This window comes from Eucyclogobius newberryi, unplaced genomic scaffold, assembly GCF_026437365.1.
Source record: "Eucyclogobius newberryi isolate DKJ021-1_F unplaced genomic scaffold, fEucNew1.0.hap1 SCAF_4, whole genome shotgun sequence".
Taxonomy (NCBI): domain Eukaryota; kingdom Metazoa; phylum Chordata; class Actinopteri; order Gobiiformes; family Gobiidae; genus Eucyclogobius; species Eucyclogobius newberryi.
Window position 1 is genome coordinate 7,696,109 of NW_027316056.1, and position 12,207 is coordinate 7,708,315.

Below are 12,207 nucleotides of genomic sequence, written 5' to 3' on the forward strand. Positions count from 1 at the left end.
AAGCTCCGCCTCTTCCTTGTCACAGTTCACTAAACGAGCAGCAGATCGCCTTTAACACGTTTTTTTATTATCTTCGAACGACAGCGACGTGACATTTTACAACTTTACAAGCCTCATCATGTTTCAAATAGTCTCAACTAAATAGGGGGAAGTGGGCGGGGATAGGGGGTAGGGGAAAACAGGAATTTTCTGAGCACTTGCGCCTCAGTTGCAGTTAATTCGAACATGTGGGAATCAATACAGAACTTTTTGAGTGAACTAATGATGAGGAAACACTGTTATAAACTCATTAGCATAATATGTCCACTTTAATCCTGTTTGGTTTATTCCTCATCCGGAGTCGTGTTTTGTTTCATTCAGAATCAATAAAAAAAGAACGAAAAAGAACGTTTTTCTACCTGGTTTAGTCTTATTCATCATACTCTGCTGTGCCATAATAGTACAATATAAACTATGATCAAACACACCCCCTGTTCCACCTTGTGACATCATTCGGTGGTAGTACAGTAAATATGGGGTTTTTCACATCCAAAGTTTATTTGTAGAGCACGTTTCATACACAATTCAAAGTGTTTCACAGCAGGAAAAATGCATTAAAATCACAAAGAAATGACAGAAACAGAAATACAATAAAATGAACTAAATAAAAATAAACAACATCTAGCCAAATCCACATTTATGGGACCACATAGGCAGACACTCCAGACACTCCTTCCCATATTGATTTGACATTGCAGCATGACAGGCGTCTCCGGGACGGACACATCACTTTTAGATTGATTTGTTCACATATCTGCTCGCTTTCTGCAATCTGATGTTGCAACGAATGCTAACTTTACAATATGAGGCGCTTTACGTTAGTTTATTAAGATCTTTAAATTGAGACTTCTCTGGTAGAATTCAGGTCAAATTGTTTGCGTTCATGTCGTCCTCGGGGAAATATTTTTCAGAGTTCAAAAATGCGCTGGAACTTTTGCACAAATCAGGGGGAAAAAGCTGCTTCTTCCCGACTTCCTGATGTTTCTTTGTGGAGAGGGATGAAAATTAGCTGCTTGGTCGACTCATGGCTCACGTTTGACAAAGCGTTTGGGGTTTACTGCCGTTGTCCACATCAAACCAGCTACAGATTTATTAGCCATGTAACGTTAGCTAGCTAAAATGAAAGGACATTTTCCCAAAGCAAATACCGTTTAGCTTTTGAGGGAAACAATAACAGCTAAATATGACTGATTAGCTTTGTTAAAAACGGTGTCAAAGATGTGGACTTTTAGAGACAAAAAGCTCTAATTACTGCTCTTATTGAAATCAAAAGTTGCTCATTTCACACGATCTCGTACCCGTTTTTCAAATCAAGTCCGTGGACCCCCTTTTTCACGTGTTTGTTTGGTTTGATTCTTTAAAATAGTTTCTCATACAGACTTATCATCGGCCGCTTACGTCGTCTTCATTCTCATCCGTGAACGTCACTTCTGCAGTAATCTCAAAGATGGCGGGCGAGGCTCTGGTTCCACGAGGCCGTGAGCCTGGATCACTTAAGCCCGTGTGAAGCCTGAAAGAAGCAGGTGTTTGTCCCAGGGAGGTCTGTGCAGCCACACCTGCCCTGAGCTGGAAGAAACAGAAGAAACGCTACAACCATCGTGACTCTCGGCACCAGGGATCGAGCTGTAACAGAAATGATCTACGTGCGTTCAGACTGAGCCCAGACTTCAACGTCAAGTGAAGCGTCTTCTTTTTTTATGGCTTGATATTATCCAGAATGTGAATAGATTAAATAGATTAAATATTAGATTAAAGTGCTTTAAATGTGTTTGGTACAAAACTGTTCCAACTCAATATTATGCATAAAAAAGAATGATGGAAATGAACAAATTGTCTATTTTAGGAATAATAATCATCATCTCAGTGATCAATTAAAGCATATTAATACTCAAAAGATATGAGAGGAATATTACAGATACATTGTTACAGGAAATACAAATATTTATAGGAGATAATTCTGGTTTTAGGTCGTTATCATTGTTTCTTTGGTGTGGACAGTGTTGATGAGCACACATGGTACACATGGTACACATGGTACACGTGGTACACGTGGTACATATGGTACACGTGGTACACGTGGTACATATGGTACACGTGGTACATGTGGTACACGTGGTACATGTGGTACACATGGTACACGTGGTACACGTGGTACATATGGTACACGTGGTACACGTGGTACATATGGTACACGTGGTACACATGGTACATATGGTACACATGGTACACATGGTACACGTGGTACACGTGGTACATGTGGTACATATGGTACACGTGGTACACGTGGTACATGTGGTACATATGGTACACGTGGTACACGTGGTACATATGGTACACGTGGTACACGTGGTACACGTGGTACATATGGTACACGTGGTACACGTGTACCATATGGTACACGTGGTACACGTGGTACATGTGGTACACGTGGTACATGTGGTACACATGGTACACGTGGTACACGTGGTACATATGGTACACGTGGTACACGTGGTACATATGGTACACGTGGTACACATGGTACACGTGGTACACATGGTACACATGGTACACGTGGTACATGTGGTACATATGGTACACGTGGTACACGTGGTACATATGGTACACGTGGTACACGTGGTACATATGGTACACGTGGTACACATGGTACACGTGGTACACGTGGTACACGTGGTACACGTGGTACATATGGTACACGTGGTACACGTGGTACATATGGTACACGTGGTACACATGGTACATATGGTACACATGGTACACATGGTACACGTGGTACACATGATACATGTGGTACACATGGTACACATGGTACACGTGGTACATATGGTACACATGGTACACGTGGTACACATGATACACATGGTACACGTGGTACATATGGTACACATGGTACACCTGGTACACATGGTACACATGATACACGTGGTACATATGGTACACATGGTACACGTGGTACACATGGTACACATGATACACGTGGTACATATGGTACACATGGTACACGTGGTACACATGGTACACGTGGTACACATGATACATGTGGTACACATGATACACGTGGTACACGTGGTACATATGGTACACATGGTACACGTGGTACACGTGGTACATGTGTCTCCCATCCAAGCACTAACCAGGCCACACTCTGCAGAACTGTGAGTAGAACTGTAGAACTGTAGAACTGTGAGTAGAACTGTAGAACTGTAGAACTGTGAGTAGAACTGTAGAACTGTAGAACTGTGAGTAGAACTGTAGAACTGTAGAACTGTAGAACTGTAGAACTGTGAGTAGAACTGTAAAACTGTAGAACTGTAGAACTGTGAGTAGAACTGTAGAACTGTAGAACTGTGAGTAGAACTGTAGAACTGTAGAACTGTAGAACTGTGAGTAGAACTGTAGAACTGTAGAACTGTGAGTAGAACTGTAAAACTGTAGAACTGTAGAACTGTGAGTAGAACTGTAGAACTGTAGAACTGTGAGTAGAACTGTAAAACTGTAGAACTGTAGAACTGTAGAACTGTAGAACTGTAGAACTGTGGAACTGTAGAACTGTAGAACTGTAGAACTGTAGAACTGTAGAACTGTAGAACTGTGGAACTGTAGAACTGTAGAACTGTAGAACTGTAGAACTGTAGAACTGTGGAACTGTAGAACTGTGGAACTGTAGAACTGTAGAACTGTAAAACTGTAAAACTGTGGAACTGTAGAACTGTGGAACTGTAGAACTGTAGAACTGTAGAACTGTGGAACTGTAAAACTGTAGAACTGTAGAACTGTAGAACTGTAGAACTGTAGAACTGTGGAACTGTAGAACTGTAGAACTGTAGAACTGTGGAACTGTAGAACTGTAGAACTGTAGAACTGTGGAACTGTAGAACTGTAGAACTGTAGAACTGTGGAACTGTGGAACTGTAAAACTGTAGAACTGTAGAACTGTAGAACTGTAGAACTGTGGAACTGTAGAACTGTAGAACTGTAGAACTGTAGAACTGTAGAACTGTAGAACTGTGGAACTGTGGAACTGTAGAACTGTGGAACTGTAGAACTGTAGAACTGTAAAACTGTAAAACTGTAAAACTGTAGAACTGTAGAACTGTAGAACTGTAGAACTGTAGAACTGTAGAACTGTAGAACTGTAGAACTGTGGAACTGTGGAACTGTGGAACTGTAGAACTGTAGAACTGTAGAACTGTGGAACTGTAAAACTGTAGAACTGTAGAACTGTAGAACTGTAGAACTGTAGAACTGTAGAACTGTGGAACTGTAGAACTGTAGAACTGTAGAACTGTAGAACTGTGAGTAGAACTGTAGAACTGTAGAACTGTGAGTAGAACTGTAGAACTGTAGAACTGTGAGTAGAACTGTAGAACTGTAGAACTGTGAGTAGAACTGTAGAACTGTAGAACTGTAGAACTGTAGAACTGTGAGTAGAACTGTAAAACTGTAGAACTGTAGAACTGTGAGTAGAACTGTAGAACTGTAGAACTGTGAGTAGAACTGTAGAACTGTAGAACTGTAGAACTGTGAGTAGAACTGTAGAACTGTAGAACTGTGAGTAGAACTGTAGAACTGTAGAACTGTAGAACTGTAGAACTGTAGAACTGTAGAACTGTAGAACTGTAGAACTGTGAGTAGAACTGTAGAACTGTAGAACTGTGAGTAGAACTGTAGAACTGTAGAACTGTGAGTAGAACTGTAAAACTGTAGAACTGTAGAACTGTAGAACTATAGAACTGGCCATTGCAGCCGATGCTTTAGTAAACATAGTTTTTTCTGAACATAAATAACCAAAACAAACATGTTCTTTCATCTGAACGTGACACAAAGACAATAAAACACCACGTCATAGTCAAAAATATGTGCACGCCATAAATATAGTTCCAGCGATTATTTATTGAAGGAGAAGTTGATGGAGTAATTCCCGTGACAGGCCTAACCACGCACATGATTTGGATGTTTTCATGCTTTTGTTGTATAGTTCCTGTCGGTCCCTGTCGGTCCCTGTCTGCTGATGTCTCCATGTACAGATGCAGCTGCAATAGAATAGCTCATATGTCAAGTGTCAGAGCCCAGCATCTGTGGGGCAGCTGTGTGTGGACCTCTCTTCTCTTCTTTCTCTCTCTTCTCTCTTCTCTCTTCTCTTTTCTCTACACAAACTGAACAAGAGCAGGAAAAGTGTTGCAAAGACACTTGGTTTAATGGGCAAAAACAATCTTGCCGCAGCGTAACTCACTGTCAGTGTTAAATCCACTAAAACATGTGTTAATCTGCTTTTTTTAAACTCTCACGTTTTGGCTCCTGTGAAAAAGGATGTTTTTTTTTGTGTGTTTTGGGGACGTCAAAAGTCATGATTATAATGATGTGACCGGTAAATCATATTTTGGGTCATTATCTGGACGAAACAGATTCTAAAACACATGCCTTTTATAAGATAAGATGAGACAAAAGGTGCGTGCTCACTGTGGGCTCCACTGACAAAAAGTCTCAAAACAAAGGATAAGATGAGATAAGATATTCCTTTATTGTCCACACATGGGGAAATTTCATTGTTGCAACGCAGGTGGATACAGAGGAAAAGGACAGATAACTTATAGGAAGTTTAAAAAACACTCTTAATAGAAGATCTCTTATAAACAAAAACTCCTATAGACAAAGCCTCTCGTTTCTTAATAAGGAATGGAGGGGAAAAATAAAGATAAATAAAAATAGCTAGTGTAAGACAAGATAATACTAATAATAATGGTAAAATAAACACTTTTATAACAAAGACAGTGGCATTATCAAGTCCAAACGTCAAAGAAGAATATATAAGTTGTGATTTTCATCCATAATACACTTTATTTGCAAATATTCTCTTTCCAGAAGCCTTCAGTCAGCATTTTTTAACCTTTATTTAGTTTAAAATGTGTTGAAAAAGTCTCAACATACGATAGAAATAATCATATGACTTATCGACTAATAAAATAATGATTAGTTGCAGTGCTAAATGCATGTGAATTTTTTTTTTCTGTATGGGTTTGAAATATCAATTCAACTAAATCTTCATTTCCAGTATGAATCCAATGAGAAGCTTGGGGATGACATTTATGACCCTCACACACCTATGACATCGTGGGACAAGTCTCCGGGACAAAGACGGACCCGAACGTCCCTCGTAAAGTTCTGTATTTTACCTTTTTCCATAAAGACAGAAACATCTGTGGGAAATCTGCTGGATGTTCTGACGAAGCCGTCCAAACATCCAAACTAATGAAATCCACAATATCATTACGTGGACGAGCCGCGCTGTTGTTTTGTTGGTTCATAAATGGTTATGTGTAAATGGAACAACACAATGTTCTCTGAAGCGGGCGAGGAATTAAAAGTTATTGGAATCTTTGTGGAGCCAAAGTTTTCATCACGGCGCAGATTATGGATTTAAAGATCTGCCGTTATCTTTATCTTATGCACATTTCTTTATCTTATGCACATTTCTTTATCTTATGCACATTTCTTTATCTTATGCACATTTCTTTATCTTATGCACATTTGTTACTTATTCGAATCAAAAGTAGCTTAAAGAGGCAACAAGCTGTGATTAAAGTCTTTGCCATAATAATTCTGGAAATGTCATTTGTCGCGCCTTTTTTGCAGTCTGACTTGTGTAACGATTAAACTGAAACCTTTAGATGTGTGTGTGTGTGTGTGTGTGTGTGATGTGTGTGTGTGTGTGTGATGTGTGTGTGTGTGTGTGTGTGTGATGTGTGTGTGTGTGTGTGTGTGTGTGTGTGATGTGTGTGTGTGTGTGTGTGTGATGTGTGTGATGTGTGTGTGTGTGTGTGATGTGTGTGATGTGTGTGATGTGTGTGATGTGTGTGATGTGTGTGTGATGTGTGTGATGTGTGTGTGTGTGTGTGTGTGTGTGATGTGTGTGATGTGTGTGTGTGTGTGTGTGTGTGATGTGTGTGATGTGTGTGTGTGTGTGTGTGTGATGTGTGTGATGTGTGTGTGTGTGTGTGTGTGTGTGTGATGTTTGTGGTGTGTGTGTGTGTGTGTGTGTGTGTGTGAGAGAGAGCTCCACATACACTATAATACCAAAAATACATAAAATAAAAATGTTTGAGTATCAAAATAATTAAAAAAATACAATAAAAAAATAATAAAATAGATAAAAAGTAATATTGCAAAGTCCTATTATTAGATATTAGTCAGCATTTTTCCTTTGGACTGGGCGTAATTATTTGGCAACACGTTTTAGGACGTTCCACCAATGTTAACATACAATTTACAGATTATTATTTCCAGGCTTCATTTGTAATAAATGATCAATATCACAAATTAAATTTTTTTTTTAGTTTGAGGGGCAAACTAAATTCCCAAGACAGAAGATAAAGCTGAAATTATGCCAATATGCTTTTTAAGCATATTGGCATATATTTTTTAAATTAATTCATTGGTTGGATAAATCTAATTTTGGATGGAACTGCAATGGCAAATATATTTTCTCTTTTTATTTCTTAATTTTGCAAATGCAATCCCTTTTAAAACAATCAAGAATAAATAATAATAAGGAACATGGTTCTGTGAGGCGCGCGGCCCTGCGCTCTGCTCATGACCTTTGTCTGGCGCACATCACGTAACTTAGCTCCTTCTTTATTTGCTGTTAGGTCCTGTTTTTCCTGCCTCTGCGTCCATTTGTCATCTGGACTCCTGGCTGGCGACACGGCCGTCATTACGAGCAGGTAAACTTCCCTCAAACACACTCAGGAACACGGCAGAGGTCAGACACTTAACCCGCTTTAATCACAGGCGCCATTAACGCCGCGCGAATCAGGCCCGAGACTAAACTGCACGTGACTGTCATATTTCAACACAAATGCAACGAGAACCAAGAGAAGACTGAAGACTGAAGACTGAAGACTGAAGACTGAAGACTGAAGACTGAAGACTGAAGACTGAAGACTGAAGACTGAAGACTGAAGACTGAAGACTGAAGACTGAAGACTGAAGACTGAAGACTGAAGACTGAAGACTGAAGACTGAAGACTGAAGACTGAAGACTGAAGACTGAAGACTGAAGACTGAAGACTGAAGACTGAAGACCAACAGAAGACACACACAAAAGACCTCTTTGAAGAATACGGGGGAAACGCTACATGCGAGAGGCACAAACTCGGCTCGTTTTGTCATGTTACAACATTAGGAAGGACTCATTTTATTATTGATAAGGTGCACAACGATTTTGTTTTAATATACGCATGTTGTATTGCATTTACTGGCTAAATTATTCATTCACAAATGTAAATTTGCAACTCAAAAACCAAATAGAGTTTCCACTACACAATATACAATTCACAAATCAGACAATCTGAAAGTATATATATATATATATATATATATATATATATATATATATATATATATATATATATATATATATATATATATATATAATGAATATATTTAACAGTCTGTAAGAGTAATCAAATTGTAATTGAATTTTTCATCGTTTTCTTTATTTGATATTCTATTTGTATTTTAACCCTATTGATATAATTTGTAATTAAAAAAGCAAAACTAAAAAACAAAACAAAGACAAAGACTCTGTCCTGCTGGTTGTCATGGTAATGCGTGAAAAACGTGCCATAGCGAACGTTCCCGAACTTTCGTTGCTATGAAACAGACCCAAGCCCTTGTTTTTTATAAATAATATAATAATAATAATAATAATAATAATAATAATAATAATAATAGCCTAATAATAATCCTTGATGAGAAATAGCTTTGACCCAATTTCCATGTTTTTGCTGCAGTTTGAGGCCTTGTGCGTAAAAAGGGTTAAATCACCTGAAAGATGCAAAATGGATTATTTGTTTGCTGTTTTTTTAATTCACTGTATTTATTACTTTTAAATGGGCAGGATATTTTATTGTTCGTGGAGGATATTATGGTACTTCGTCATTTGCTTATTGTATCCATTCAAATTTCGACTGGATTGTGATTCATCTTGCAATTCTATTCCATTCGATCTGTATTTAACACAATTATGAATTTATGGATGTACAAAAAGTTTTGCCAAATGTGCATCACATTTGCTTCACCCAAGTTAAGATGGAGCCTGTATTTCTCAGCTTCAATGTAAAATACGTTGGTTGTCATATTAGAAAGCATAGTTTATATTTAAAAACAAGATCCAGAAGCATTAATTTAAATGTAAAGTTGTTTCATTGTTGCTGTATAAACCAAACTGCTGTTAAATATGACATTTGCAAATCAAAAATATAAAAGTGGTCCAAATGTTCATTTCTATATAACTGTATGAATGTGTAGTATGTGTCGGCTCATCTGAGTTACAATCTCGAGGTGCATATATATATATTTATTAAAAATGTATAATGCTGCTATTGTTGTTTTGGAGATATTCAAAATTAGTACATATAGTTTGATCTGTGATTAAAACTATTAAAACTATAGCAAAATGATTCAGAAAAATCCAGTCTAATCCAGTCTAATCCACATTGTGTGACATGTTTGTACTTCTGTGGTTGATGTTCTGCTCCTTGAACTTCCAGTGATATTTACAGACACATTTGAACACATTACTAGTTTTTAAAATGCCATCTGAATATTGTTGTTGAGCTAATGCAAACAAATGCAAAAAAAAAGAGATTGAGATGTACATTTTTGTCTGGTTTCACCCCTGTTAAAATCAGCAGCTCCTGATTTATAAAGTAAACAATGGGCCATTTGTAAAAAAAAAAAAAAAAAAAACAAAGTCTTGTATAAAAAGCGCAAAACACAAACCTTATATTAAACATTAGGCTAGAATATTCTGTTAATCAATAATCGTGATTATTCAGGTCACAATACAATCTTAAGAACAGAAAAATAATAATTGTGACCATTTTAGAGGCGGAATTAAGTCATTTCTATTCTGTTCAGTACACATAAATATATATAAGTAAAATGTTGTTAAAAGTTCATTTTGTAAAGTGGTTCTCACACTATTGGAACATTAATGTATGAGAGCAATTATTGTAAGAATAAACATCGATATTATTAACATCACAACCAAAACAACAATAAAATCCTATATTTTCTTTCCTTCTTGTTTCCTTTACACATTACTGCTCCTCAACATGTGACCTGCTTTATGAAATCTAAACAAGCAATAAACAACAATAAACAGCAAGATATAGAAGCACTTTACGTCCTGCTTTACTTTTGGAAGGAAAAGCTGAGCAGAAAGGACTTCATTTTGTTGCTAAAATCCTCACATTTACTTTGAAAACTGTCACTTTTCTATAAATAGATTTTTTTTTAAAAGTAATTACTCTCTTAAAAGCGTCACCATTTTTGTCTTAGTCTTTACCATTATATTGTGACCTAAATAATGCTCACAATTATCGATTAAACCAATAATCTTTACATCCCTAGTCACAATAATGAAACTAACATTTAAAATCCACAAAAAACGCATCACAGTTTAAACATTCTGCATCTGCCCTCAGCTCCCGCACGAGCCCAGGCTGTTCCACTTACTTGGGAGTCCATTCTGGGGGAGGCGGCCTTGTCTTTCGGGCCCCCAGAGGTCCTGGAGTGGAGCAGCCGGCCGCGCTCTGTCCCACGTGAAGACTGTCGGAGCAGCCGCGGGACGCTCTGCTTTTCAGGACGCAGACGCGGCGGCGGCGGCGGCGGACAGCGCCCGGGATCCTCGTGCCGCGTGAGTGTGAGTGTGAGTGTGAGTGTGAGTGTGTACACAAACACGAGTTATGACACAAACATGAGTTATGAGCCACACTTACTGTAGCGGCAATAAAAAGAGTCCAGACCGGGATCCTCTGGTTTCATGGTGTGGCTGGGCAAACAGCAGAGCCAGGAGTTACAGTGGAGCTACTTCAAAATACTATTACTCACGTGGAAGTAAAACAGCTTTGAAGAGGTCGTGAATGTTGCAGTGTAACGTTGAGAACTGGACATTTTAAAATTCAGTCAATATGAGATAAAAGTGGGTCTGGTCAGTTCATGGGAAAAACAACAACTGCAATGATTTAAATCACAATTATTTAAATTCAGCTTCTGTGTTTCTTCTGTGTTACAATATTTCTCTACAAACAGAACCCAAATACTTTAATAAATAATACCAAAAATTCCTAAATATATTTCTACACAAACCACGACGACTTTGTCTTGAAGTTTAACGTAAAAACAAAAAAAGTAATTATTTTCACCAAAAACGGCGAATTACCTGAACAAAACGAGCTCAAGCCGCAACTAATGATCATTTAACCAATCAATTAGTCCAGTTCCTTCGATTAGTTGTGTAAAAATGCAAAATGCCTTTTAAAAATATCAGATTTTTACTAATTGACTGAGTTAAGCTGCTGCTGCTTGACATCGAGTATATTTCAGATGAAACAGTGTTTTTGCTCGTGTCCTTGTGCCATTCTGATGTACTTCCTGCTTTTACGAGTCATAAAACATCTGCTCTCACACGTGGCACGTTCTGGAGTCTGTTTATAATCCAGATAACCATTATTCCATTACTAAATTAGTCGACAATTATCTGAATAATCGATGAGTCGTGATTAATCGATGAATTTGCTGCAGCCCTAAAGCTCTACAAAAAGAAGGGTTCATCTGTCACACTTAAGGGAACATTGAACACACTTAAGAGTCAATCGTAACATCGTTTTTGTAATAATTTAGTGCAATGATCGTTATTGGAGTAATTCCACAGGTTTAGCTGAAAGTCGACTTGTTTATTTGACAAACTTATTTGACAGATTTGAGCCTGAACAGTTGGACCGATCTTGATCTATGTAAGAACCAATACCTGTTATAGTCACGTAATATTTAGTGTTTTTAATCTTCGCTGTGGTATTGAAATCAGCTTTGAGTGGGCGATATTGACGAGGATGAATAACTCGATCGCTTCATCTGGGCAATGTTTGGATGGAAGTCGAGAAACATCTTGATGTTGAAAACGTTGTCCAGATGAAATCTTTGATGTTGGGCAAATGGAGTCAGGAGCTTGTGAGTATCAGTGACAATCTGCTGTTTTTGTACATTGTGATTCACCGTTTCACGCATTGTCCGTTCAAACAGATGCAATTTCTCACCCGCTTCTGCCATTGTTTAGTGAACGAACGCTGAAGATCACAGTGAAGCGTGAAGTCGTTGCTACTG

General features: G+C 38.0%; 1 long non-coding RNA gene across 1 annotated transcript; it reads right to left on the reverse strand.

The window, feature by feature from the left end:
- Positions 1-7,684: 7,684 nt before the first annotated feature.
- Positions 7,685-10,704, reverse strand: LOC140377184 (uncharacterized). Its single transcript, XR_011930096.1, has 2 exons — positions 10,561-10,704; positions 7,685-7,770 (listed from the first exon to the last, which is right to left on the reverse strand). It is a non-coding gene; the product is annotated as an uncharacterized lncRNA (long non-coding RNA).
- Positions 10,705-12,207: the final 1,503 nt, after the last annotated feature.